The sequence below is a fragment of the Nycticebus coucang genome, chromosome 12 (genome assembly GCF_027406575.1).
Source record: "Nycticebus coucang isolate mNycCou1 chromosome 12, mNycCou1.pri, whole genome shotgun sequence".
Taxonomy (NCBI): Eukaryota; Metazoa; Chordata; class Mammalia; order Primates; family Lorisidae; genus Nycticebus; species Nycticebus coucang.
Genome location: NC_069791.1, coordinates 56895816 through 56923618, shown reverse-complemented (window position 1 = coordinate 56923618; position 27803 = coordinate 56895816). Strand labels below are relative to the sequence as shown.

Genomic DNA, 27803 nt, shown 5'->3' with positions numbered 1-27803 from the left:
GTCTCTACTAAAAATAGACAAACTAGCCAGGTGTGGTGATGCATGCCTATAGTTTCAGCTACTTGGGAGGCTTCAGGCAAGAGCATCACTTCAGCCCAGGAGTTCAAAGTTGCTGACAGTTAGGATGATGCCCCAGCACTCTACCCAGGGTGATGGAGCAAGACTCTGTCTCAAAAACAAACAAACACCCCCCCACCCCCGGCAAAAAATCCTCAGTAGCTCTCCCCATTATGTAATTAAATACTGGTTTATAAGTCTTCTCCTTGTCTGGCTTAATGCCTGATTTTACAGATGTGCTTCTTACTGGCAGATATGGGAGAAGAACCCCCAGTACCTTTTGTTTCTCACTCTGCCTTTACATCATCTCCATGTCAAAGGGCTCGGGACTTCTCTTTGGGTGGAAGACCCCTCTGAAGGGGTAGCCTAGTGACTTGGTGGAGTAGCAGCAAGTGCACAGGCCCTGCAGCCAGACCACTGGGGGTTAGATCCCAGCTTAATTCATTTACTGTGTAAAATGACCTGGGAGAAATTACCTAACCTGCCTAAGCCTCTATTTCTTCATCTGTAAGATGGCAGGATGATGATGCTATCGACCTCATGGAGTAGTTGTGGGAATCAATGAATTACACATGTAAAATTATTAGAACTAAGGCTGGCACACAGCACTTGGTCAGTTTAGCTGCTCTCTGCCTTACAAGTCAGCTTGAAACCTGTGGGTGGCCCACTGTGAAGGGTTCCCAAACTCACCCTACTGCAGTGTGAACTCTCCCCACTAGGTGTCACAATTCAGCAGCACTGTCCCTGAAACTTGACTTGGGAGGCTGGCTGGAGATTTTATTTTTGCTTATTATCATTTTTGATTTGATTTGGTGATTTCAAGGGGATAAACTGACATACTATCTTTTGAAGTCTCTGGGGATCCAGAGATTCCAGCAGAGTTGCTGACATCCAGGGATGGGAGGAGCTGTTTGGAGTCCTGGCTTTGTTGTTAGATAAAGTGGCATATAATTTATTGGCCACATCATGATATTTTCAGGGTGAATGGGGGACTATTAATAACTATGCCAGGACAAGAGAAATAAGTAGGATATGCCCAGGAACCTGGAGATAGTCATCCCACCCATAACTAAGCTGATATATGGTATTCCTCAAATTTTTCAGAATCTCCAGGACAGGAATTCAATGACATTTCTTAGAAACCTGGTACAATAAACTGTTACCTCATGCTTTGGGAGTTCCTTCTCCAAGGCTGTCTTGCCTCATTGTCAGGTTTATTTGAGTTTCAGTCCTCAGTGGACATGATCAGTGTGTCTGCCTCACTAATCACCTTGGCATTCTTTATGCTGAATAATCCCGTCTCCACAGGCCTCCCTCTAGTTGTCAGCCCTGCAGAGGCTCTGAGGCCTCCATCTCTGGATGTGTTGAAGGAGGTGAGCTTTGTGGCCACTTTCTGGGTTACTGCTGAGGGGATTCTTGTAAGGTTTCATCTAATTCCAAGATTTAGAAATCTCATTATTTCAGATTTGCTTATCTTTCTGTAAAGCGCAAGAGGAAGCTGGCCTTGTCGAGCACTCACCATGCACCAAATGTTTTGCTTGTGTCTCCATCATCTTGGTCAGCCCATAAACCCTATGGAATTGATATTCTTATCCCCCATTCCCCAGGTGGGGAAACTGAGGCCTACAGAGGTCATAGCCTATTAAGAGACAGACAGGGTTCAGACAGGTGTGTCTGGCTCAAAATGCCTGGGGCTGCCACCTCACCAGGCTTTCTCTTGCCATCTTTACCGTGAGATGATTCACTGACATACATCATTAGCACGTCTCTTTCCCTCTCTGAGCCTCAATTTCCTTTTCTATAATCTCAGCAGTGTTGGCAACATGTGCTAAGAGGCTGCTGCAGCAACTAGAGAGATCCGGGCAGGTGGGAGTTAGTCCAGGAAGACTTTGGGGCATTGAATCAGGTTTTGAAGGAAGTGAGAGTAGTTCACTTGGTGAGAAAGGGGAGTCAGAAGAAGATGGATTATAGGCTAAGCCTGATAGACAAAAACAAGGTTGTGTATGTATGAGTGGAAAGGGGGCCCAAGAAATGAATGTAAACTGTCTAATTAAGAGAAAGCAAAGGGACCCTTGGTGATTATAGTCAAGTTTTAAAAATTTGTCTCAAATCACGGAGGGCTACTGTGAGGCATGTTGGAAGCACAGAACGCATTTTAGATGACTGTAATGAGGAGGCGAAGAGATGGCGTTTTAGTGGTTTCTTTGGAAACAAGTCTGGAAACTCTGGTTTCAAGAATCCTGGCCTAGAAAAGTTTATAGAAGTGCTAGGCCAGAGATGTCTAACTTGGAGTTTCCCCTGCTTCAGGTCAGCCCCTCCCCACACGCAGTGCCCTTCCCCAACACTTGGAGGCCTTGTGCTTCTGGGAGGCTAAGGCTCCTCCAGCAGAGATATCTCTGCGCTGTATCTAATGCACACACTCGCGTTGTCAGCAACTCAACTAGTCCTTCCCAAATACCAGGGAAGGATTTCTTAGGTGTGTGTGGGGGGATGGGTTAGACCAGACAGCCTGGCAGGAGGGAACGCTGTGACCTTGGCCAGGGCGGGCCTTAGGTGCCATGGGGACGCGAAGCCCAGGAGCACAAACTGCCCGGCCCCGACCTCCTCCCTAACCCTGCGGGTGCTGAGTCCAGGCCCATTCGGGGTAGAGAGAAGAGCCGCCGATCCGGGAATCCGGGTGGAGAGGGAGGCTTCCAGAACCCCAAGAGGGCGCCCGTGCCCCGCGGACCCCGCGCTCAGACCTCCTTCCCTCCACCTCTAACCCCGGGGGCTCGGCCAGGGGGTGTAGCAGGCTCTAGGCTGCCGCGCCGGTTCGCAGCCCCGCACGCCCCTGGCCCGCCCTTTCTGCCCGCCAGAGGCCCAGCTCCCGGGCGCCGCGTCTCACCCCCTCCGGGCCGGCTCCCCTCTCACCGGACTCGGGCCCGCTCGGTCTCGCCCCGCCCCCGTGGCAGCCCCGCCCCACGGCCTCGCTGTTCGCGGGCAGGCCCCGCCTCCCGCCGCCAGCCCCCGGCCCCGCCCCCCGTTTCCGCTGGTGGCGGTGGCGGTGCGGGAGCTCCTGCGGAGTCGGGACCCTCAGTCCTGCGAGCTCGGTGAGTGCGGCCCCGCAGCGGGCGCGGCGGCAGGCGACGGTGGAGACTCGGAGGGTGGTGAGTTGCGCGGGCTCGGGCGGGCGCCGGGCGGGCAGGGCAAGCCCCCTACCCGGTTCCGAGAAGGGGAGCGGCCGGGACGCCCGGGAGAGGGGGCTCTCGGAGAGGCGCCGTGGGCAGGGCTGCAGGGGACCAGAGAACTAGTGACGTAGTAGGCGTCGTTGTTGGGGGGAAAGTGGGCCTAGAAGGGGGAGATGTGTGTGGGGCCCGGGCACCGAACGGAGTGAGGTCTCCCAGGGGAGGGGCTCGGAGGCAGACCTTTTGGGAATGGAGTTGCAGGAGAATGGGGAGAATGGACCGCGAAGCCCAGGCGGAGGGGTGGGAGGTCTGTGGGATGCAGCGGAAAGGGAGACTGACCAGAGCTGTCAAGGGAAGTTTCTGACTGTGGACGAGCGGACCGGCTTGGGACAGTCCATACAAGGCCCCCAGTGTGAGGGTCAAGGGACCTTAAGGTAGGGCTGGGATATGGCCTGCAGCCCCCTGAATTCCCTGCCACTTCTTGGGCCACTGCTGGGAGATCAGCACTCAGAGTGACAGGGCTTTGGCACACCCCGAGGTCCGAGATGTAGCCCATCTGTGCATTCAAGTTTGGGACTTTAAAAAACTTTCTTGTGGTTAAAAGAAAAAAAAAATCCAAACAAGAAACTGGCTTGTTATGAGAGAAGATTTGTACTTGGGCATGTCAGAACTAGAGCTTTAGATCCTCTTTCTTTGACAAAGTTGCTGGTCTTTTCTACATCTTCTCCAGAACGTCTGTAGTGTCTAGGGAAGTTTGAAGCGTGGGATAGTATGGGTTCCCCTGAGTTGTGTTGACCTTTCCTCCCCATCCTCCAAAGTGAGAGGAGAAGGCAGGGGCTATTAACCTCTCTTGGGTCCAAGGAGCAAACTCTTCTTTTGTGAGGGGGCCTTTCTGCCCTTCAGCTGTCCCCTTCTCTGGCATGGCTCAGTTATTTCCTCCTCCAGGAAGTTTTCCTGGACTTGTGGAGAAAACTGAGGACTCCTGAGCCAATCTTTATATACCTGCCCACTTAGCTCCCTTTTCTCTACTAAAAATAGCCACAGAGAAAGTAAAGATATGCAGTCAGCTTGCCATCATCGGTAATGGGGAAGGGAGGAGGGGGATTATGGATAATTTCAAACAATGGCCTGGACAAATCATTTATATTTAGCTAAGGAATGCAGCCAGAGAGGCAGACAATCACACCGCTTCCTACCCTCAGCCCGATCCTGGCATGGCCAATGCAGCTGGGCTGTGGGTTGGGGGAGAGGGAGGGAAGAGGACTTGAAGTGTAATTCAGTTCTGCTCTCACTCACTAAAAACCTGCTGCGTGCAAGGCCCTGAACAGCTGAGGGTGGACCAGAAAGGAGTGTGATTTTTGTTTGTTTGTTTGTTTTGTTTAGTCTGGCTTAATCAGATTTTCATCTTCTGGTGGGGCTCTTTATGAACAGATATTTAATATTAACAACAATAACTCGTGTTGATATAGTAATTTTTAGTTGGCCAAGTGTTTTCTTTCTTTCTTTTTTTTTTGTGGTTTTTGGCCGGGGCTAGGTTTGAACGTGCCACCTCCGGCACATGGGACCGGCGTCCTATTCCTTGAGCCACAGGCGCCGCCTGGCCAAGTGTTTTCTTTGCACACTGCTGTATATAATTTTGATTCATATATAATCTTCTGCAGTTTATGTAACTTTTAATTGCTTTCTTATAGGTTGGGAAAATAAAGCTTAGAGAGTATAAATATCTTCTCTAAGATTACAAAGCTTGTTAAGTGAAAGAAGCTGGCTTCTGACCCCTACGCTCCTTGCCTTGTGCTTTCTCCTATCGGGGGTCCTCAAACTACGGCCCGCGGGCCACATGAGGCAGTGTGATTGTATTTGTTCCCGTTTTGTTTTTTTACTTCAAAATAAGATCTGTGCAGTGTGCATAGGAATTTGTTCATAGTTTTTTTTTTTAAACTATAGTCTGGCCTTCCAGTGGTCTGAGGGGCAGTGAACTGGCCCCCTGTTTAAAAAGTTTGAGGACCCCTATCTAAGCCATCTGTCCCTCTGGCTCTCTTCCACCGTGAGCCTTGGCTTCACCCTAACATCGCTTACTTGTGCAACCTTGGGCAAATTATTGCGCATTTCCAACTCTCTGATTTGAAGGGATAGTGAATTAAAATGTTTTTAGAGTCTGTTCCAGCACCAGATAAATTAACAGAATAAGATACTAGCAGCCAAATCAGTCAATAAGTGTGCTTTATTAAAAACATTTTAAATTGTGGCAAAAAAATATAAAATTTACCATCTTCAGGTGCATTAATTATATTTGCATTGATGTGCAACAGCTCTCTAGAACTTTTTATCTTGCAAAACTGAAATTCTAGATCCATTTTCCCTTCCTTTTAGCTTCTGGCAAACACTGTTCTGCCTTCTGTTTAGTGCTCTTTATTAAGCTGTTACTGTCTGCTTAGGAAATGCCCCATTTAAGGAATTAATAAGGAGAGTTGTGAGAAGCAGTCCAGTTTAAATGGGGAGTCCTTGGGCCTGGGGACCCTTGTACTATAAAGGGAATGAGGGTTTTGGGCAAATGCCTTCAAGTCTTTTAGGCTCAACTTCCTGCTTGCAAAATGAGGATAACAATACCAAGTTCTCAGGGCTATGGGAAGGAGCAGTGAGATAATGTATGTGAAGCGTGTAGCTTAGGGCCTCATGTATAGCAGGTGTGCAGTAGATGGTGGATGTTATTTATAACCTAGCTGGGGAGACTGGACTAATATGCTTGGAACAAGAGAGGATAAGACTTCTTTTCTTCTTCCATGAAGGCCCTGGCCTGCTGTGCTTGTCATCCCTCCTGACTAAGAGGGTGTGGATCTAATCCAGGTGCCTTTGCCTGGCACTGGGAATCCGTCTTGTCCGGCCCCAGCCTGCCTGGCTAGCCTTGTCTCCCACTCTTCTCTCTCCAGGAACTCTTGGCTGTGGCCAGACTGATTTCCTAACCATGCTTTGCCCATTCCTTGTTTGCTCCTTAGTGCAACTTCTTCCACTTTCCTGGAATGAATGCTCTTTCCCATTCCTTCCTTCCCCTCCTTCAGGACCCTGCCAAGGAACTGAGGCTCCTTTCATGGAGCCTTCCCTGGCCACCCATCCTAAACTTCTTTTTCCTCTGACCTCCTATTCCACTTGTCTGTCTTGACTTGCCTCTTGGCTTTTATGCACCTCCTTGGGTGATTCTTTTTTTTTTTTTTGTAGAGACAGAGTCTCACTTTACTGCCCTCGGTAGAGTGCCGTGGTGTCACACGGCTCACAGCAACCTCCACCTCTTGGGCTTATGTGATTCTCTTGCCTCAGCCTCCCGAGTAGCTGGGACTACAGGCGCCCGCCACAACGCCTGGCTATTTTTTAGTTGCAGTTCGGCCGGGGCTGGGTTTGAACCCACCACCTTCGGTATATGGGGCTGGCGCCCTATTCACTGAGCTACAGGCGCTGCCCCTCCTTGGGTGATTCTTTAGTGAATTCCATAAACAGTGTATGTGTGTGTGATATATACAAGAGTCTGTGCCAAGTGCTGATGGTACACTAGTAAAAAAGGTAAAAGTCTTTGTCTTCATGGGGCTTATAATCTAGTAAGAGGTTAAGAAAGGAGTTCAGGCTGGACACAATGGCTCACGCCTATAATCCTAGCCCTCTGGGAGGCTGAGGCAGGAGAATTGCTTCAGCTCAGGAGTTGAAGATCAGCCTGAGCAAGAATGAAACCCCATCTCTCCTAAAAGTAGAAAAATTAGCCAGGTGTTGTGGCAGGTGCCTGTAGTCCCAGATACTTGGGACGCTGAGGCAGGAGGATTGCTTGAACCCAAGAGTTTGAGGTTATAGTGAGCTATGATGATACCACTACACTCTAGCCTGGGTGACAGAGCGAGACTCCATCTCAAAAAAAAAAAAAAAAAAAAAGAAGGGGTTCAAAAAATGACAATCTATAGTGCAAGGCAAGTGGCTTCTGAGAGCACAATGTTAAGTAGGTTCAAACAGGGGATCAGTCACCCTGGTGGGGGAGCAACACTTTATGCAGCAGGTGGCGGTGGACACTGATCTTATATTTTCACAGAGTGAGGGCAGATCAGCCTGAGGACAGCACTGAGAAAGTCTTGGGGTGCACAAATGACCCAGTGGGCCAGTGCATGGGATGTGTACAGGGAAGCTGATGGGGAACAGGCTGGACAGGTAGACAGTGATCATATTGTAGGTCATCTCAAATCTCCAGCCAAGAAATTTCATCTGTCCATTCATTCATTCATTCAAGAGAAATTTGCAAGGCAAGGTGGCTTACATCTGTACTCCTAGTCTCTGGGAGGCTAAGGTGGGAGGATTCTTTCAGATAAGGAGTTCAAGACTAGCTTGAGCAAGAATGAGACCCCTATCTCTACTGAAAACAGAAAAAATTAGCCAGGCACCTATAGTCCCAGCTACTCAGGAGGGTGAGGCAGGAGAATCACTTACAGTGAGCTAGGCTGATGCTATGGCACCCCAGCTTGGGGAATAGAGTGAGACTATGTCTTAAAAAAAAGAAAGAAAAAAGAAATTGGGTGCTCATCATGTGCTGGCATTAAGCTATTACGGTGGGGACAGCCGTCAATCTAGGGGGCCTTGGAAACTTCCCAGGAGTTGAGTAGGGGTTACAAAAGCAGGGCTGGGCTCAGGGAAAGTGAGTCTGAAGAGGGAATGTCAGGTGGGGAGAGTGGCCAGGTAGCTGCAAGAAGTGGTGAGCGGCAGTGAACCTGAGGCATTTAGAAGTAGGGTCAGGACCATTTGTGAACTGATTGAGTGGAGTAGTGAGGAGAGGGTGAAGGGAAATTGAAGCTGGTTCTGTCTGGGTGACTGAAAATGTCATGCCCTTTGCTGTTTCCAGTCCATCCTTCTCCTCCTTTGGGACCCTGCCCCATCTAAGCTCCTTTCATGAAGCTTTCCCTGGGCACCCATCCTAAATAAACCTCTTTTTCCCTCCAAACTCCTGTGGCACTTGCTGTCATTTGTCTCCTGGCTTTTATGCATGGCCTTGGGTGATTCTTTAGTGAATTTCACAGACAGTGTCTGTGTGATAAATTACAAGAGTCCAACCAGATTTTAAGCCTCAGGGCATGAATTCTAATTGCCTTTGGTGATCTCTTTGACCTTGTACTCACTGCTGAGAGGCACAGAATAGAGTGGGTGCAGTGTGGGCCCCAGATGTTTTTACGAATCGTGCACCTTTTAGAATCCCAAATTTGCATCCACAGCAATATTTGTATGCTGCCCTAGCTTTCACTGGAGTCATGTTTCTGCAGAGAGTCAAATGTTCCCTGTATATATTCTCACACCCCAAGTAAATTGCCCTTTCAACTTCTGCTGCAGTTTTATCTCTCACTTGATGGCCATTTTCCACCAAGTTTTTACTGTTCTGCGAGAGTAACTTTGGATATAGTAGAGTTGAAAACAGCAAACTGGCCTGTGCCTTCACATTAGCCTCGTAGCGAGGCTCAACACATATCTCAGTAAAGTTACATACTTTTACATATCTTGAAACTTTGGGTCACTGGTGAGTGGTCACAAATGTAAATGTTAAATCCTTTGATGCCAAAGGTGTATCCCAGGGACGGCAAATAAGTGGCGTGGACACTATTACTTCTTTAACTGCCCCTAGCAGACATCACTAATCAATTGCAGCTGTCTTTCCTGCAGAGCCAGGGCTCGGGTTCTTCTACTCTTAATGCTTTGCTTACCCACTACCAGCTGAGTGGGATTGGCACAGCAGCTGGGCCCTGTTTGCCATTTTTGGCCTTCTCCATTTCTTGAATGAATGTGTTCTTGGTGGGAAACTGCTGTTCCAAAGAGTGGTCATTGCTAGACAGAATTCACCTTAGAGTGGCTTCATACCAAAGTGATGACCTAATTTTTTATTTTCCTGCAGGAATATCCTGGGATCTTCTCCTGTTTTTCAGCAGCCAAGGTGTTTGCAGGAAATTGAGAGAAAACAGGTCAGTGTCAGTCTGGGTCTATGGTGTGGTAGGGCTTCTGAAAGTCTGTGTGTTAAAACCCTGTGGCCAAGCACAGGGGTTCATGCCTGTAATCCCAGCACTTTGGAAAGCCTAGATGGGAGGATTACTTGAGACCCAGAGTTGGAGACCAGCCTGAGCAATATAGTGAGACCTCCCCCATATCTACAATTAATAAAGAAAGAAATTAACTGGGCATGGTGTTGAGTGCCTGTAGTCCCATCTACTTGGGAGGTTGAGGTGGGAGCAACACTTGAACCCAGGAGTTCAAGGCAGCAGGGAGCTGTGATTGCACCACTGGACTACAGACAAACTCTGTCTGAAGTCAGAGGATCTTCTTGCCCTTTCACTGTGGGTTGAGGAGGATAGAATAAGATGTTGGCATTTCCTGGGTGCCCTTCTGCCCTCACTTTGACTTTATAAGCTCCTTAAATTGGGCTGGGAGAGAATGACTCTCCAAAATTTTTCATTGTTTTCCTTTTCCTTTATTTTTTTTTCTCTCTATGGAATCCTCCTCATTTCTAATTGGTGACCAATGGTACTCTTAGATTCTTTCTTGGCCTCCCCATTTTTTGTGGAGGAAGCCCAGGGAGAGGCTTGTAACTTCCTGCTTCCTGTCTCCTCCCAGCAGGCTTCGGAGCAAGGTTGGAATGGCCTCCCAGCAGCAGGCCAGAAAAGAAGCCCTGGGAATTTCGGCCAATCCTCTGTGCCTCTATTTCTCTGTATCTAACTGTTGCTGCAGGAATGCCCCAGAGTCCCCTCCCTGCTCTTCCAGGCTCCTCCTAGGCTTGTGCACCCAGGCCCCTGCTGAGCTAGAGTAGGCCGAGTTTCCAGGTTGGGTATGGATGGTACAGATTCAGGTTCCTTGGGGTACTGCTTATGGACCTACGCCTTTTTATGTTTTAATTCATGTGCATTTTATCCCCAGGGCTTCTGCCTGCTGGTTACTTTGTCAGTCCCTTACCTTCTGTGAACCCAGTGGTATGACTGGCAATGAGGTCGAAATGGTGCCAGCTGGTGGTTTATCTGGTCTGTGAGTTCCAGCAGGGACTACTTGGTGGCCTAAGAGTGGCCTCATATCTCTTACTGTCCTGCTACACTTTGCATGTTATACTTAGAATGCATGTTTTTATATTTGTCATCATCATCAGCCACAGTTTTAGACCCTTTACATATGTCCACAACTAATTTAATTTCATCGTATTAAATTGCCATTTAAAGCTCATTTAATTTTCATAAGAGTCCCTTGAGGTGGCTATCATTTCTTTGTAGCGGCAGCACCTAAGGTCAGGAGCGCCTTTTTAGTGTCAGGTGGTTCTGACCAGGTGCTCTGACCGAGGTGTTTGCCTTTCTTTCTTTCTTTTTTTTATATATAAAAATATATATATTTTTATATACTATATTTCTATCATAATTGTACATATACAATATTTCTATCATAATACTCCATTTCTATCGTGTTTGCCTTTCTGACTGCAGACTTGTGGCCTGTTCTCATCTGCTCTAGGTCCCTCCCTGAGTCTGCTTGTGGCAGGAATGTGTGAGCGCCCGTTTTAAGTCCTTCCTCCTCCCACCTCCCTCTCCCTGGGGCCTGGATGGGTGTCTTCTTTCATTCTGTAGCTCTGGGATTTGGGGCACTGCCTATCGTTGGGCTGTGCATTGCAGCTGGGCTCTCAGGCCTGAGCCAAGGAAAATCAGATTGGTGAAGATCAGGAGGCAGGGAGGGAGGGACCTGAGGATGAGGCATGGCAGTCCTGCTGCACAGCACAGTCTGTCCCATCCCAGGTCCTGTGGGGCCTGTTCCTGGTAGGCCCTGCCAGACAGAACTTGGTAGAGAGCTCCCCAGGAGGCCTGTCTGGCCCTTGGGAGATAGCGCCTCACGTCACCAGCCACTTCTAGTCAGGTGACTTGTGTCCTTCTGTGTGCGTGCATTGGAGCCCAAGGGAGGGAGACCTGAGGGAAGGCCTACACACAGCAGCTTCTTCTCTCTGATGCCTGTGGCCTCTGAGGGCTTTGGTTTTGCCATTTCTTGTCATGCTCTTGAGCCTTTGGAATGTTGACCTGCTCTGGGGTGGGAGGTTCTTCTCTTGGCTCCTTCTCCTTCCTGTAACTGCTGTGTGACCTTTGGCAAGTTCATTGCTTTCCTTAGACCAGTTTCCTTACCTGCAAGGCTGGAGGCTGCCGATCCATTGCTGAAGTTCCTTCTGGCTATGAGGGGGACTGAGGGAGCATGCCTGAGTTTGTGGCTTCCAATCCCAGGACTTTCCTGATTCTTTTTCCTCTGGTCTAGAAGTGGATGGTACTGGAAAGACCAAAGTTAATGAGTAAACCAGAGGCTCTGATTTCTGATAGGGGCCAAACAGGGCAGGGGTTGGGAGCAGAGGTTGTTCACAGAGATGATTGCCCACCAGTGAGTGGCAGGTTAGGGTTAGGGGTCTCCTGGCTGGCTTCGTCCTGTGCTGATGGCTCTATTGCTATCTTCATTTTAACTCTCTGCCTCCTGCTCCTGCCAGATGCAGTGAAGAGTTGGAAGCCTCCCTTGCTGGACTCCAGCCCTACAAGTTAATACTTCCAACTTCGGTTATAGACACAGCATAATGAAATATGACTGCCTGGTGCAGTTCGGCTTCCTAGCCCTTTGCTTGCTCTTGAACCAAAACAGAAACTCAGCCTGAGCTACGCTGGGGCTCTTGAAAATGGGCAGCAGACAGAAGAGGCCCTCTGCTGGCTTCGTAAGCTTCACTCTCCCCGTGTCTTAGTCTGTAGCCTGGAGCCAAACGTGTTCATAGATTTTTTAGACATTGTTTGGTGATACCTGTGTTTTGTGTTCGCTACACCCCTTCTTTCTGTCTTGCCTCATACCCCTCTTACAGTGGGTGGCTGGAAATTGATGATACATTGAATATTCACTTCCTGAAAGTCTTGTAACCATTTCTACTCTCAGTGGCCAGGATTTGTTAAAGCATCTGATCTTATGATGGCAACGAGAAGGGATGGGGTGGAGAATAGTCATCCAGGGTGTCTGAAGAGGCGGGAAGCTCAGGGTGTTCCCTCGGAGACCCTCCCCCCTTGTTGGAAAGGCTTGTCTGTCGCTGTAGGAAGGCTGGAGGGTCCCGTGGTCTCTGGTGCAGGATCTAGGTGAGGCCTTCGCCCGGGCCCTAGTAGCTTAGGGCTGCTGTTAACCCACCGTAGCCTTTGTACAAATTTGGAAAATGGCCCTTCTTCAGATTACAAAAAAAAAATTAAAGCAAATGCAAGCAGTTCCTGGGTCATGAACAAGATAGGTTCTGTAGTTCGTTCTTAAGTTGAATTTGTATGTTAAGTTGGAATAGGTACACTTACTTAATACCTGTGATAGTCTCCATTTGTAAGTGCTATACGTGTTCCAGTTAGATATTTGTATCTTGGGGACTTATAGTAGCTGCCGTTCGTAAATGTGAGTTGTACATAAGTCAGATGTTTGTAATTCGGGGACTGCTTGTATATTATTGTACAACTGGAGCAAAGTCCAACTCTGCGTGGGGCAGCCTCCTTGGGTAGTGACCCCAGCTGTGTGCCCACTGTGGGCACACCTCCCCCGTCGTAGGGTGTACTTGTTTCTGGCAGCATACATTGTCTGTTCCTTCCGCTCCTAATGAGGAGTGTCAAGTTCAGTGTTGGGGAGGGCCTTGAAAGCAGTGGATGGTGAGGGAAGTGATGTCAGGGTAGGGGAGGGGTGGTTGGTGCTCAGAGCAAGGTTGGAAAAGGATATGGCCTTGCACACTTGTGAGTGTATGTGTGCTTCCCCAGTGTGTATGTGATTGTGTGAATGTGTGTGCTTGTCCTCGTGTGTGTGGCTAGGTGTGCCCATATGAGTTTGTGTGGGAGGGTGATCTTCTGCATTGTTGTGGGACTCCGTGGGGAGGCCCCCTGTGCCCTCTCCATAGGTCCATATATCCCTGTGATGTGAGTGCCTCTTCCTTAGAGGGCAGGGTAAAACCCCAGCACAGTACCTGGTGACCCTGCCTGTGGCCTCTCCTCTGACCACCTATCATGGTGTGGGGACTCAGGCTTAGGGTCTCCAAGAAACTCCCTAACAAGCCTGGGGGTCATGGTGCCAGGGTACAGATCCTGCCTCTGCAAGTCCCTGTCCCCCTCAGGGCCAGGCCTGATGGGAGGGCTTACAAGGGCAGGGTGCTTGTCTGGGTTTGAATGGACTGTGTATTTCTGGGTGTGTGAACATGCAGAGTGACATGTTTTGTTTTAGAGAAAATGAAGTAGAGGTCTGGGCTTGCAATTTTCCACTTGTCTTAATCCTGGGAGATTCTAAACAGCTTTGTTTAAAAACTGGACATGCAGATTGCAGAGACCTGAGTGAGGAAGAGCTGTTGGGTCCCCCAGGAAGGCAATTAGGTTTGAAGCCAGAGTTTGGATCTGTTTGACCATTACAAGTGCTGTCTATAGCATGTGGGACTTGGGGGCTGGGGGGTGGGGCTGACAGCATCACCCATGGCATGAGTCACTCTAAATTAGCTGCCAGTTTGAATTGGCTTCCACTGACTTACCGTTGGGGATGGGTGGGGTTGGGGAGCAAGCTCCAGCATCTTGGCTCTGGGCAGCAGGGGGGTGGTGGTGGTTGGAACTACCTGTCTTGGCTCCCCGTACACCTCACAGCTGGTGGCTGTGACAGTCTCCTGTAAGCAGCGGTCAGTGGCCCAGTACAGGGGGAATAATGCAGGAAATGGTTCTGTCAAGGGCAAGGTTGGGTGGAACTTCATCCAGGATTATAAAGAAACTCAGTAAAGGTGGGGCTGGGCCTGAGGGAGGGGTGGGATTTAGGGATGTGAAGGAAGGGGCTCTCTGAGTGGTTGCAGGAGTGGCTTGGGAAGTTCAGGTCAGGGTGAAGACAGGCATGGCCTGGGTAAAGTGGGAGGAGTGTGGCTGCAAGGGAGGGTGAGCTACCTGGGGGCCCACACTTTGGAGGTTGCCAGTGGGGAGCTCATGTTGGTCCCCGAACAGTGGAATGAGAGGATGAAAGGGGTGTTACAGGAAAAATTAGCTTGTAGCAGAATTCAAGGTGAATTTTTTTTTTTTTTTTTTATTGTTGGGGATTCATTGAGGGTACAATAAGCCAGGTTATACTGATTGCAATTGTTAGGTAAAGTCCCTCTTGCAATCATGTCTTGCCCCCTTAAAGTGTGACACACACCAAGGCCCCACCCCCTCCCTCTTTCTGCTCCCCCCACATAACCTTAATTGTCATTAATTGTCCTCATATCAAAATTGAGTACATAGGATTCATGCTTCTCCATTCTTGTGATGCTTTACTAAGAATAATGTCTTCCACTTCCATCCAGGTTAATACGAAGGATGTAAAGTCTCCATTTTTTTTAATGGCTGAATAGTATTCCATGGTATACATATACCACAGCTTGTTAATCCACTCCTGGGTTGGTGGGCATTTAGGCTGTTTCTACATTTTGGCAATTGTAAATTGAGCTGCAATAAACAGTCTAGTATAAGTGTCCTCATGATAAAAGGATTTTTTTCCTTCTGGGTAGATGCCCAGTAATGGGATTGCAGGATCAAATGGGAGGTCTAGCTTGAGTGCTTTGAGGTTTCTCCATACTTTCAGAAAGGTTGTACTAGTTTGCAGTCCCACCAGCAGTGTAAAAGTGTTCCCTTCTCTCCACATCCACGCCAGCATCTGCAGTTTTGAGATTTTGTGATGTGGGCCATTCTCACTGGGGTTAGATGATATGTCAGGGTTGTTTTGATTTGCATTTCTCTAATATATAGAGATGATGAACATTTTTTCATGTGTTTGTTAGCCATTCGTCTGTCATCTTTAGAGAAAGTTCTATTCATGTCTCTTGCCCATTGATATATGGGATTGTTGGCTTTTTTCATGTGGATTAATTTAAGTTCTCTATAGATCCTAGTTATCAAGCTTTTGTCTGATTGAAAATATGCAAATATCCTTTCCCATTGTGTAGGTTGTCTCTTTGCTTTGGTTATTGTCTCCTTAGCTGTACAGAAGCTTTTCAGTTTAATGAAGTCCCATTTGTTTATTCAAGGTGAATTTTTAAAAAGCATCTTTTTTTCCTTGCAAAAGTAGTACAAACTCATTATAATATTCAAACATTATATAAATTGTAGAAAGGGAAAATCTCCCATAATCCTAGCCTTTTGAGATAATCACTGTTAATACCTTGGTTTGTATTCTTTTTGGATTTTTTTTTTTGTGATAGACTAGCATCCAGCCATCCATCTATTTACCTTCTTGATTTCCATAAATAGAATTGTTTTCGACTTACTGTTTTGCCACTTCTTTAGTCCTCTTCCCACATCAGTGTGTGCGAATAACCTCATTCTTCTCGATAGCTGCGTAGACTTGCTGAATGGGTTTTGTTTCAATGATCTCTCCTGCATAATAGACCACCCCAACATGTAGGGAATTAACACAGCCACCCTTTATATTGCTCCTGATCCTGTGTGTCAGCCATCTTGGCTGTGCTTTGCAGTCTCGCATAAGCTTACTAACTCTGTGGCAATCTGCTGGTGGCTCTGCAGGCTGGGACCCTCCAAGAGAGCCTCCCTCACATATCTGGTGGCTGGTGCTGGCTCTCAGCTGGGCCTCTCCCTTGCTGTGTGGTTTCTCACTGTCATGGAAACTATACTTTTAGGTGAAAACAGAATCTAGAAGACCTCTTAAAGTCTAGGCTGTGAAGCCTCACAAAAATAGTATCTATTGACTACAAATCCCAGGAGTCCCGGGACCCAGCGAACCTCTGGGGTGAACAGAGTCTCTACCTCTTGGTGGGAGGACAAGTCACGTCACGGCAAAGGGATGTGTGTTCAGGGAGGGGAGAGCATAGGTGTGCAACCCCTCCCTGTGCTGCAGAACAGGAGAATTAGAATATTTGCAAGTAGGTCTTTGGAAGATAGTGTAAACTCCTTTTCTTCCCAGCCCGTTGCTCCCAGATGGATCAACTAAGGAAGTTGGTAAGGGGAGGACGCGTATCTTTGTGTTGGGTTGGAGTATTGTTTGAGGTGGCTTCAGGGGTATGTGTGTGTGATGGGATGCTAGTGCTGGCAGAGGCTCAGGCTTTGTAATAGCCAGTGTCTCCTGCCCTCGGGCACCCAGAGCTGCAGCAGTGGAACCTTCCTGCCCTCTGAAAGCTGTGAAGAGCAGCTGCTGATTTTCATGGCATCTCTGAAGAATGTGAGTCAGTGAGTAATAGGTCATTAACAAAGCCAGTTGGGTACCCTAGGTCCAGGCCTCTGCTGGGATCTCATTCATTCATTTGTTGTACAGATACTGCGTGGGCTGTGCTCATGGCTCCTCCCTATGTCCCCAGCCTCAGCTGTGCAGTGAGGGGGCCTGAGCCTATGGGACTCACAGACTTCACTTTCCTTCTCAGGCAACTCCACAACAGACCCGACATTTTGACCTCCGTAAAGTGCTCATTTTTATAGTTTTCTCTTCTCATCTGCCGTGGAGGCTCTTCCCTTCCTGCGAAAAGTCACCCAATGGCAGGAGGAGGTAGGAGGCGACCAGTTGTTAACGAACCCCCAAATCCGAGTTTGGAGGATGCTGTAGTGGAGCTGCTGGTGGAGACGTTCTCCCCAGCCCGGTCATTCATCAGACTTCCCTCTCCCGGAGGATCTCAGGCCGGACTGATAGAGTCCACTGTCCTCACATGACATTGTTCTTTTGCCTGTCATCTGCCTGGTGGTTTATGCATTCATCGAGTAAGAACAAAGGCAGAGTGGGCTTTTACATTTGAAAACCTTGTGATGTTTTATTATCTCCCTACTCTCTTTCAGCATCTCTTGGAAAAAAAATATTTTGTGGCTGAAAAGGTTCACTATGAAAGCGTCCTGCACCCCTGTGGCTCAGCCTCTGGGCTGCTGCCCTCAACTCTGCTGGGGAGAGCTGCCGGAGGGAGCACAGTGAGAGGGGTTGCTGAAGGCTGCCACGGGAAGGGAGCATGGCCTGGCCCTGTGCCCCACTTGGGAGCTCGCCGATGTATCCAGGTGACTTAGGGGGCCGGCGTTGTGCTCCTATTGCAGGATTAATGAATCTTACCAACTTCTGGGCTTCATATTTACCAGGGGTGGATGTTGAGGAAAACAATGCAATGCTGACTCTGCAGACCTTTGAAAAATCTGGCGAAGCAAAGCAAGAAATCTCAGCAATTCCTTTTGGCCAAGGGATTGGAAAAACCAATGGAGAGCCTTAGCATACTTGAGCTACACTAATTTGAGGCACATTCTAGGTAAATGCCCTGTAAGCAGAGACCTAGGGGCCCCTCTCTGATTCCTGACTTCTCTGATCATGTCTCTACTCCCCCATTGCTGGTTCTTATTGCTGCGAGGTGGATTGAAACTTCAGCATGCTCAAGGATCGTTATGTCACTGATTCAACAAGTAATTATGGAGCATTTTGATTCCTCAAGGGCCTCGAGATGTCTTTTGGCCCAGGTGCTCTGTGTGATAGCAGCTTCAGTCAAGTGTAGGCTTAGGTCAGTCCCCAACCCTCTGTGTGCCAACTGCCTATTTCTGTTTTATCCATTTCTCTCATCCCCCTGCCGCCCTGTTTGGCCCCTTGGTACTGGTGACACCAGGAGTGGGCTGTGAAAGCAGCAAGCCAAGTAGGAAGGGGTAACATTGCTGTCGAAGCAGCCAGAGCCTTCCGTGTAGGACCCAGAGGAGATGCCTGCCGTGACCCAGCTGGGGAGTCTCACTGCTGTACCATCACACTGATTTGACATAAAAATGATGTTACCCAGTGTCATCTACCTTACCCACTGCTTCTCCAAAAGGACTCTCCATTGTTTAACCAATTTGGATGTCCCATAGGGACAAGGATAGCTCTCCCCTGAGCATGCCCAGGGGACTATGCTTGAGGGCTGAGGACTTTTCTGGGAACACAGCAGTGACAGCATCTCTGGAATAAGTGTGTGGCTTTCCCAGAGGGGTCGCTCTGCTGGTGGAGAGGGAGGTTAGAGAGGGGCAGGCAGGCCTCCCTGCCACCACTCCAGGGCTAGATGAACTGGTGGGTGCTGCTAGCCTGCTTGTGGCCTGGATGCTGCAGGCTGGAAACGGTGGACAGGGTGGGCCTCTCTCTGCAAGGAGCTCACATCCTGATACTCCGATTGAGCCTGCTGAAGGGGGAGCACTCAGAGCCTGGGGCTGGAGGCCCTGAAATGCTTACAGTGTCTTCTGCAAATTCTTCGAGGGCCGCTGGCCCTTGGGGAGCTAATGCTACTTGTATGTCACACTGGTTTCCTAGGTGCATGTTGCAGCTGGTACTGGTGCTGCTGTACCCGTCAGCTGAGGTAGATGGACTTGACTTTCTTTTTGTAAGCCAGGAGTTGGGGGGCAGTTAGTTCTTTTTTTGAGACAGAGTCTCACTTTGTCACCTTCAGTAAAGTGCCGTGGCGTCATAGTTCACAGCAACCTCAAACTCTTGGGCTCAAGTGATTCTCTTGCCTCAGCCTCCCAAGTAGCTGAGACTATAGGCACCTGCCACAATGCCCTTCTATTTTTAGAAACAAGGTCTCACTCTGGCTCAGGCTGGTCTCAAACCTGTGAGTTCAGGCAATCCATCCGGCTCAGCATCCCAAGTACTGGGATTATGGGCGTGAACCACTGCGCCTGGCTGGGCAGTTGGTTCTTGTAACACTTCCTCCCCCACAACCCTCAGGCAAGGGAGTAAGTAGAGGGTGATTCTTTAGACAGCAGGGCCTTTCTTTGATAGGGGTGGGTAGTATTCCCTGAACCAGATACATGAAGCTCTATGCTCTGAGGTTCTGGCTAGTGGGCTGGAGGAAAGAAGAAATTAGAGAGTGGGGTCTGGTCTCCAGTCAGACACGGAGCACCTTCAGGGCAGTGGGGAGGGAGTCAGCTGCAGACCCTGCTGCAGAAGTTGAACAGGGGCTCAAGGTTGCCTGATGGCCACCCCCTACCCTAACCACGAGCTTCTGTGGGGGAAGGAGGATGGGGGAGCTAGTGTCTTCCTAGGGGATATATGGCACACCTCCTGGACGAAAGGCTCAACTACAACTTGCACTTTACCTAACAAATGCAAACATTGTGACCTAATCATATGTACCCGTGTATCAATCTGAAATTTAAGACGAAATAGTCTCACATGAAAGGAGAAAAACAAAATTTCAGCTTCCCAAAGTCCTGCCATTAGGAATTTGTTCTTTTGAAGGCTCTCTGGTCTTCAGGGTTCTTCTCTGTGTGTGGAGCTATGGCGGTAGCTCAGCACGGCTTTGGGGGGTGACGTCTAGCGGTAGGGCTGGTCCATCCTCAGCCTCCTGCCTTTGCCACACCCTGCCCTGCATTGCCTCCAAAGGAGCAATTCCCCTGCCTTTTCCTTCTGCAGGAATTTGAGCAAAGAAGACTCTAGAGACCTCCCCACCCCCTCCAGAGCCTGACACTTACAGAGGAGAAATCCTCATAGGCATTTGCAGGACAAACGTGCAGCTTTAATGCAACACCTAAGAAGGCAGTTTCTATTTTGTGATGGTGGGTGGCTGTCTTACATTATATATCTCTAATACAGTCTAGATTCATGGCCAGAACTGAAACTTAGGTGCCACTGTGTCCTAGATTCAGTGGTGAAGGGGCTTCTCTGTGGACCCTGGTGTTTCTGAAACCCTGCAGCTGGGACTTCCCACCCTCCAGGACTCCTAACTGTGTCCTTGCTGCGTACAGGAGAACTGACTTATTATAGGCCCAGGGCTCTGCAGCCCTCACTGGCGTCCTCACATAGGCAGGGACGTTGCTAATGTCTCCCTTAAATCTCTCTGGCTGTACATTATCACTTTATTCCTCTGAAGAGCAGAGGCCTTGATTTCCCCTTCCCTGGTACTTGTTATCTTATTGCCTGGCACCCGATGGACATGCCAATGTCTTTTGAATGAATGAATGCCACACTTGTGGTCTAAAAAGATGTGTTCCTAATCTCATCCATTTCTCCAGGACACTTAGGGCACTGGCTTGCTTTAAAACCATCTATCTTCATAATTGCAGGAGTTTGAAACGCCTTGGGAGAGGAGGCAGGGATCTTTTCGTAAGTCAGGAGCTCCTTGTTAAAGTGTGCTTGGCTGTGGGAGGGGATGGTTATGCTGCTTTCCCCAAAGGAGGCAGAGAGACCTTGGGGGAAGGAGGCTCTGTTCAGCAGTTTCATAGCTGAGAGGACTAAGGCTGGATTGCCTTGTGTTTCTGTGCAGTTGAGCAGAGGAGACTGGAGCCAGGCTTTCTAGACTCTGACCTGGATTCTGGTGCTTTTGTCTCCCTCTCCTGCCCCTGCCTGTCATTGTCTTCCTCAACTCTGCCTCAGGGTGACCTCACAGAGCCTGTGGGCAGCTTTGGTGGAAAACATGCACGCACCCAAAATGGCCAAATCCACGAGGACTTGAGAGACGCACATGTGGGGTTATTTTGGGTTTGGTGGGCCGGGCTCAGATCTCTCTGGCATTCCGGGCCCCTGCCCTCTGAGAATTGACCAGAATGGAAGGATGATAAAAATTGAGGCTCCCAGAATAGCCCAAGGATTTGCTCATTCTTAACCTCTAGGAAGAAGTTTTGCCCAACCCAGAGCCCATTGGGAAGATGGGGCTGAGGCAGGGAGTGTGGCTCGGAGGGGGTGGGTGAGAGAAAGAAAGTTCAAGTCCATTTCCTTTTCCTTCTTCCTGAGACTTTCCCGGATGAAGGGGTGGTAGCCACAGTGCATGGCTCAGGGCCAATCTGATAAGGCAGAAGGATTTGGAGCCCAGAGGAATGCCCCCGCCCCCATCCCTGCCTCTTGGCCTCTTGGGGAGTTGCCTGGTAACAGCCCTCAGCTGGCTTGGTGGGTCAGTCTCTGCATCTCTCCACTGTCTTTATTTTTCTGTTCTTTTCAGAGCAAGGTCAGGGTGAGGATAGGATAGCTCTGGCCTGGAATCCTTGTCCATCCCTGATCCCTTCCTTGCTTCTCCAAATTCAGGTGGAGAAGCACCCGTTGTTCAGTGCACATGAGGGAGACTGTTGAGCACCCCCCCTCTGGAAGCTTGGTAGCTCAGTGACACTGGGAATCTGTCTGTGCCCTTGAGCTAGAGGGGACATGTGGAGACAGCAAATACGGACATACATAGATGCGTGGCGTGGACCAGAGCAGTGCAGAGTACCAGGGTGCCATGGGACTGTGACAGACAGAGTGGATCAGCAGAAAGCACAGCCCACTGGGAGTCAGGACCCCCAGCTGGCCTTGGACAAGTCATGTTGCTTCTCTGAGCTTCAGATTTTTTCATCTGTCAAGTGTGGGGTTTATGATACCTGAGGTCATTTCCAGCTTAAGAATTCATTTGAGGCGGCGCCTCTGGCTCAGTTGGTAAGGCGCCGGCCCCATACACCAAGGTGGCGGGTTCAAACCCGGCCCTGGCTGAACTGCAAACCAAAAAATAGCTGGGCGTTGTGGCGGGCGCCTGTAGTCCCAGCTACTTGGGAGGCTGAGGCAAGAGAATTGCTTCAGCCCAGGAGTTGGAGGTTGCTGTGAGCTGTGTGATGCCATGGCACTCTACCGAGGGCCATAAAGTGAGACTCTGTCTCTCCAAAAAAAAAAAAAAAAAAGAATTCATTTGAATCTTCTGAGATGGGTAGGATGTTTTTGTTGCAGAGGAGGGTCCACCTTGGGGCCCCATTTGAGCTGGGTCAACCTCTTATGGGGAGGGGCAGGCTGAGGGCCCAGATGCCACAGCTCGATCTCAAACCTCTCTTCTGTTCTCTGCACCCCCCTGCCTACGAAAACTGCAACATCTGCCTTTAGGTTCAAAAAATCAATTGCACTTGTCTGGTATGGGGGGTGGGGGGTTCATTGCTTGGCCTGCTAGGGGAGGTCCGAGGGAGTGCTCCCGTTGGGCCTCATTGTTCCTCTCGGAGCGCCTTTGTCTTTTTTGTTACTGTAATGCCAGGGTACTCATTCTTGTCTTTGGTGCGGTCTACCTTTCTTGAAATGCCTCCATCCGTCTTGCATTCCTTTATCTGCCTTGTTTTTTTTCTTTTTTTTAGCAAATTTGATAGTTCATTCAGCTGTTGTTTAAGAATTTTTTCTAACCCCATTTCTGTCTTTTTTTCTTAGAACTTCAATTAATATGTATTTTAGACTGTTTGATATTATCCTGTAGGTTGCAGAGCTCTGTTAATTTTTTTGTCTTTTTTCTTTTGGAGCTTCATTTTGAATAGTTTCTACTATTTTTTTTTTTTTTTGAGACAGAGTCTCACTGACACCCTCGGTAGAGTGCCATTGCATCACAGCTCACAGCAACCTCAAACTCTTGGGCTCAAGAGATTCTCTTGCCTCAGCCTCCCAAGTAGCTGGGACTACAGGCACCTGCCACAATGCCCAGCTATTTTTTGTTGCAGTTGTCATTGTTGATCAGCTGGCCCAGGCCAGGTTCTGGGCTGGCTTCTAACCCACCAACTTCGGTGTATGTGGCTGGCGCTGTCACCATTGTGCTATGGGGGCTGAGCCAGTTTCTTCTGTTATATCTTCAAGTCTTCTGCGGTGTCTAATTCAATGTTAATTAATTCCCTGAAGTGTATTTTTCTTTTTTTTTTTTTTTTTTGTAGAGACAGAGTCTCACATACCGCCCTCAGGTAGAGTGCCGTGGCATCACACAGCTCACAGCAACCTCTAACTCTTGAGCTTACGCGATTCTCTTGCCTCAGCCTCCCGAGCAGCTGGGACTACAGGCGCCCGCCACAACGCCCGGCTATTTTTTTGTTGCAATTTGGCTGGGGCCGGGTTTGAACCCGCCACCCTCAGCATATGGGGCCGGCGCCCTACTCACTGAGCCACAGGCGCCGCCCCCTGAAGTGTATTTTTCATTTCAGATATTGCATTTTTCATCTCTAGAAGTTCTATTTGAGTTTTTTAAAAAAACATCTTTTCTTTCTCTCCTCATCATGTTTACGTCTTTCTCTACATCCTTGAACATGTGGAGCATACTTATAATACTTGTTTTTCATCCTTAAATACTACTTTTATCATCTCTGTCATTTTGGGGTCTATTCTATTAATTGATTTTTTCCTCCTGTTTATGGGCTAAATTTTTCTGCTGTTTTGAATGCCTGCTAATTTCTGAATGCCTGCTGGACATTGTGAATTTAATGTTGATGGGTGCTGGGTTTTGTTATTTTTCTTTAAATAGTATTAGACTTTATTCTGGCATACATATAAATTACTTGGATCAGTTTCATACATTTGAGATTTGTTTTTTAAGGTTTGTTAGGGTGGATCCAGGGCAGCCTTTAGTCTAGGGCTAATTTAACCTAGCTACTAAGGCAACACCCTTCTGAGGACTCCACCGAATGCCCTGTGTATTATGAGGTCTCTCTGCTCTCACTGGTGGGAATGTGAGTTCTTTCTGGCCCTTTGTGTGCTCCACAGATTGTTTGGCTTATTATTTTCTAGTGGTTCTTGTCTCAGTCTTGTGGAATTTCACCCAACAAGTACGCAGATCAGCCAGAGGTTCCCAGGCACTCTTCTGCAGGGCACTCTGCGCTCTCTGTGCAGTCCCGTCCTCTCTGGCTTTCTGCCCTAAACAACCCAGCTGTATGTACTCTAGCTTCTGTCTCCTCAACTTGGTGAGACCTCCAGACTCCATCTGAATCTTTCGTCTCTGAGCTGCTGTCTGGAAGCTGCCTCTAGGCAGTAAGTCACTCCCTTTCTCTCAGGGATTGCAGCCTTGTGCTGCCTGTTGTCTAATGTCTGAAGTAGTTTCCTGTGTTTGTTACAGTTTTCTAGTTGTTTAAGGTGAGAGGATAAATCCAGACCCTTCTGCTTCACCATGGCTATCAGCAGGAGTCCTATATATTAAGACTCAACTCTAGGCATCATCTCCTTTCTTGGTGTCATCCTTCCCCAACTAGGTGGGTGCCTCTAGTAAGACCCCTTACGCAGTATGTTCTTTTCCCCATAATTTTTTTTTTTTTTTTGAGACAGAGTCTTACTCTGTCTTTTTTTTTTTTTTTTTGTAGAGACAGAGTCTCACTCTATGGCCCTCGGTAGAGTGCCATGGCATCACATAGCTCACAGCAACCTCCAACTCCTGGGCCCAGGCGATTCTCCTGCCTCAGCCTCCCGAGTAGCTGGGACTACAGGCGCCCGCCACAACGCCCAGCTATTTTTTGGTTGCAGTTCAGCCGGGGCCGGGTTTGAACCTGCCACCCTCGGTATATGGGGCCGGCGCCTTACCGACTGAGCCACATTATGGCTGTCTTTATTATGGCTGTAGTGCTGTGACATTATCATAGCTCACAGCAATCTCAAAGTCCTGGGCTTGAGTGACCTCCTGCCTCAGTCTCACGAGTACTACCCTGTTTCCCCGAAAATAAGATACCCTCTGAAAATAAGACCTACTTACAGGAAAGATAATACGTCCCCTGAAAATAAGACCTAGCGCATCTTTGGGAGCACACTGTCTTATTTTCGGGGAAACAGGGTAGGACTATAGGCATGCGCCAGTATGCCTGGCTATTTTTCTATTTATTTGTAGAGGTGGGGGTCTCCTCCTTGCTCAGATTGGTCCTGAACTCTTAAGCTGAAGGGATCGTCCTGCCTCAGCCTCCCAGGTGTGATCCACTGTATCCAGCCCCTTTCCCCGTAATTTTATCTGGTTTTGTTTTTATATGAGTTAGCTGTCTCCTTGAGCAAAAAGATGACATGACATTTTTCTCATTATCCCTTGTACCTAGCTCAGTGCTTGGCATATGGTGGGCAGCTAATGTTGTTAATTGAATACATAAATGAGAATAAATGGAAGAAAATATAAGCTAATCATACCATGTCATTGCTAAGAAGAACAATACCATCCTTGGTGTGGCACTTGGCTCACAAGAAGTCAGACCACATCTATAGAACTGGGTTTACTTAATTCTGGTTGGGACAACGGCAAATCTGAAGTCATCCAGAGAGGGTGGAAATTACACTATATGGAAGTAGGATGAAAGATTTGGGAATGTTAACTTTGTTTGGAAATGACTTTTATGGAATGCTATGGGAGAGGGCATTATGAAATAGTCTTCTAGCGTATGTAGCATTGATGGCCAAACCTGGGACCCATGGGTCATCAGATTTGGGTCCTAGTCTGAGAGGAGCTTTCTAACGGTTAAGCTATCCAGCAGAGCAGTGGGTACCCAGGAGATACTGAGCTACCCGTTGATGCTGGGATTTAAACAAAACCCCTGTGTCTATTGTTCATAGACGTTGTGTTTGGGATTGTAATGTTAGCTGTGATGTTGCATGAGACAACTTCCCAGGTACCATTCTACCTAATTCTAAGTCTTGCTCCTCCTGCGATCATCTCACCTTACAGACTCCCATCCCCAGTCTGCACATGCACATTCAGAAGCACACCTGGAACGTGCTCCTTACCAGTGTTTTGTGAAACAACATTCCCCTCCCTCTCCTTCCTTGCCTGAAGTGATTTTTTCCAGGGCCTCGGGGTTAAGTCACAGCCATCCAGTGTCTGTGTCTGTCGCCATCATTCTGGCTTCAGCCTGACTAGCATCCTTGATCTGGGCTGGCCCTGTGTCAGCACATTGTTCTGTTGTCTGCTGTGTCTGGACACACAATGCCTTTGAGACAGAAGACGATTCTGGTTGGCTCATTGTTCATGCACCTTCTCACCCACCTACACGGCAACCCAGGAGTCTCCCAGCAAAGGTTGGCTCCCCTGCTCCAGCTATGTCAGTGTTCAGGAATATTGCTCTGCCACTTGTGACCTGTTTATTTGCTTGTTTCTCTGGGTCCCTTTCTCTGGGGCTTCCCTCTTCCTTTGGGCTGGAACTCCCAAGGACGTGTCACCCCACTATGTGGAGGACAGCCCACTGCACACTGTGGAGATCAGTTAGCAGTGGTGCTGGCAGATTTCTTGAGAGAATTTTCGTATACCTGCCCTTTGCCACTTTTGAGTTGGCTTCCAGAGAGCTCCAGATAAGGTCTCACCCAGGAAGGGTGGGTGGGTGTGCCGTGAGGTGGCTGGAAGTGGGGAGTGGAGAGGCTGCCTCTGAGAAGGGGTCATAAGACTAGGGACCCTCTTGGTTGGGCCCAGTCTTTTGCTTCCCTGAAGCAGTTGCCCAACCTCTTGTGGAGGGAACCTTTCTTGGGTAACTTATGAACCGTGGTTGTTTACTAGGGAAATACATGGTGGCGCCTTTCTACCCTGCTCAGTGTTTCGGCATCAGTTTGCTTGGCCCCAGGGGTGGGGAGTAAAGTCACAGCTCAGGGGGATCTGAGACAGGGGTTTTGCAGATAGCAGGCCTGACGGAGGGAGTTCACCATGAAGGACCTCCTGTGAACCTCTGTTCCTGGCAGGCTCCTCTTTCCTTCGTTTGGCTTAGCCAGGCATGATCGTGGATGTGAAAGAGTGCTCCTGAACTGGGGTCTCAGGATTCTCTGGTCCGCTTAGCTTTGGCCACCAGACAAGTTGACATGAGTAAAGTGTCCATTTCTTCCTCTGCAAGATGAGAAGGATACTCGCTTCTTGGGAGCTGGAGGAAGGGCTCATGTGCAGGACTGTCTTCAGGGTCAAGGCTCCTGGCTTCTTGGAGAGGCTTGCCCTGTCCTAACGAATGTGGACTTGGCATCTTTCTCAGCAAAAGCTCAAGACCTTTTGCAAACGAGAGTCCTTTTTCCCGTAGTTACTTGAGGGCTGAATGTTCTGAGGTGCTCGAATGCATTTGGGCTCACAGAGGGCGCTCTGCCATTTGTATTCACTGCTGCATGTCCAGTGCCCAGAAAGGCATCCAGCACAAAGCGGTCACTCGGCTGATACCTGTGGAGTGAACAAGTGAGTCCCAGAGAAGGGAGTCCCAGCATCCAGGTGGCCACAACGGTGCTCTGCTCGCCTTGTTCATTTTATGGACGAGGAAGATGAATTCCCACGGTGAAGCACGTGGGAGAGGCTGACTTAGAACCTGGGCATTCTGCCCCCTCATTTCCAGCTTGTTCCAACAGTGGGTCAAGAAAATAATAAGAACAATGATACAATTACAGCCAGTATTGACTGAGTGCATTGTCATGAGCTGTGGAGTCGCAGTTTTGGCCTACTTCTTAAAGAGAAGTTTCCTGAACTTGTTCTCCATCCCCCTTGGTTGTTTTTACCAATTCCCTAGTGTCTTCCTCAGAACACATTTGGCTCTCCATGGGATTATAATTAAAATATATTCTCTGTTTTTGTCAGCCTTATCTGTGGTAGTTGTTGTCTGCATCTTATTCTAGGTCAACTAATATTTAATTCAGGATTTTTATATCGGTTATCTTTCTATTCTCTCCATGGTTATCTGTGTGGGATTTGTTCATTTCTGCTTTTGCCAAGCATTATTTGAATACTTATGATGTGTGCTCGCATTTATGGTGGGCACTAGGGATTCAGTAGTGAACAGGATTGGGTGTCCCTGTTCAAGGACCTCAGGCCCAGCTCAGCTGGACTCTTTAAGGCAGGAACTGTGTGTCTGTGAATCTCTCTGTGGTTATCAGCATGCAGGGCCCACAAACTGGGACTCCAAGTTGGCCTGAGGATGCTGCTGGGAGAGATAGTTTTGGGGGCTTTCA

The 27803-nt window shown here is 48.7% G+C and overlaps 1 protein-coding gene across 5 annotated transcripts in view; it reads left to right on the top strand.

Annotated features, from left to right (window-relative positions):
• The first annotated feature begins 3015 nt into the window (after positions 1 to 3015).
• Positions 3016 to 27803, top strand: part of TSPAN9 (tetraspanin 9) — a 206202-nt gene continuing 181414 nt past the window's right edge. For 3 of the 5 annotated variants that reach the window (XM_053555260.1, XM_053555261.1, XM_053555262.1), the window contains exons 1-2: positions 3065 to 3203; positions 9127 to 9193. The gene's annotated coding sequence lies outside the window, so the exon portion shown is untranslated. Of the gene's footprint in view, positions 3204 to 9126; positions 9194 to 27803 lie in introns of all 5 variants that reach the window. The other 2 variants (XM_053555263.1, XM_053555258.1) reach the window with 2 other exon arrangements.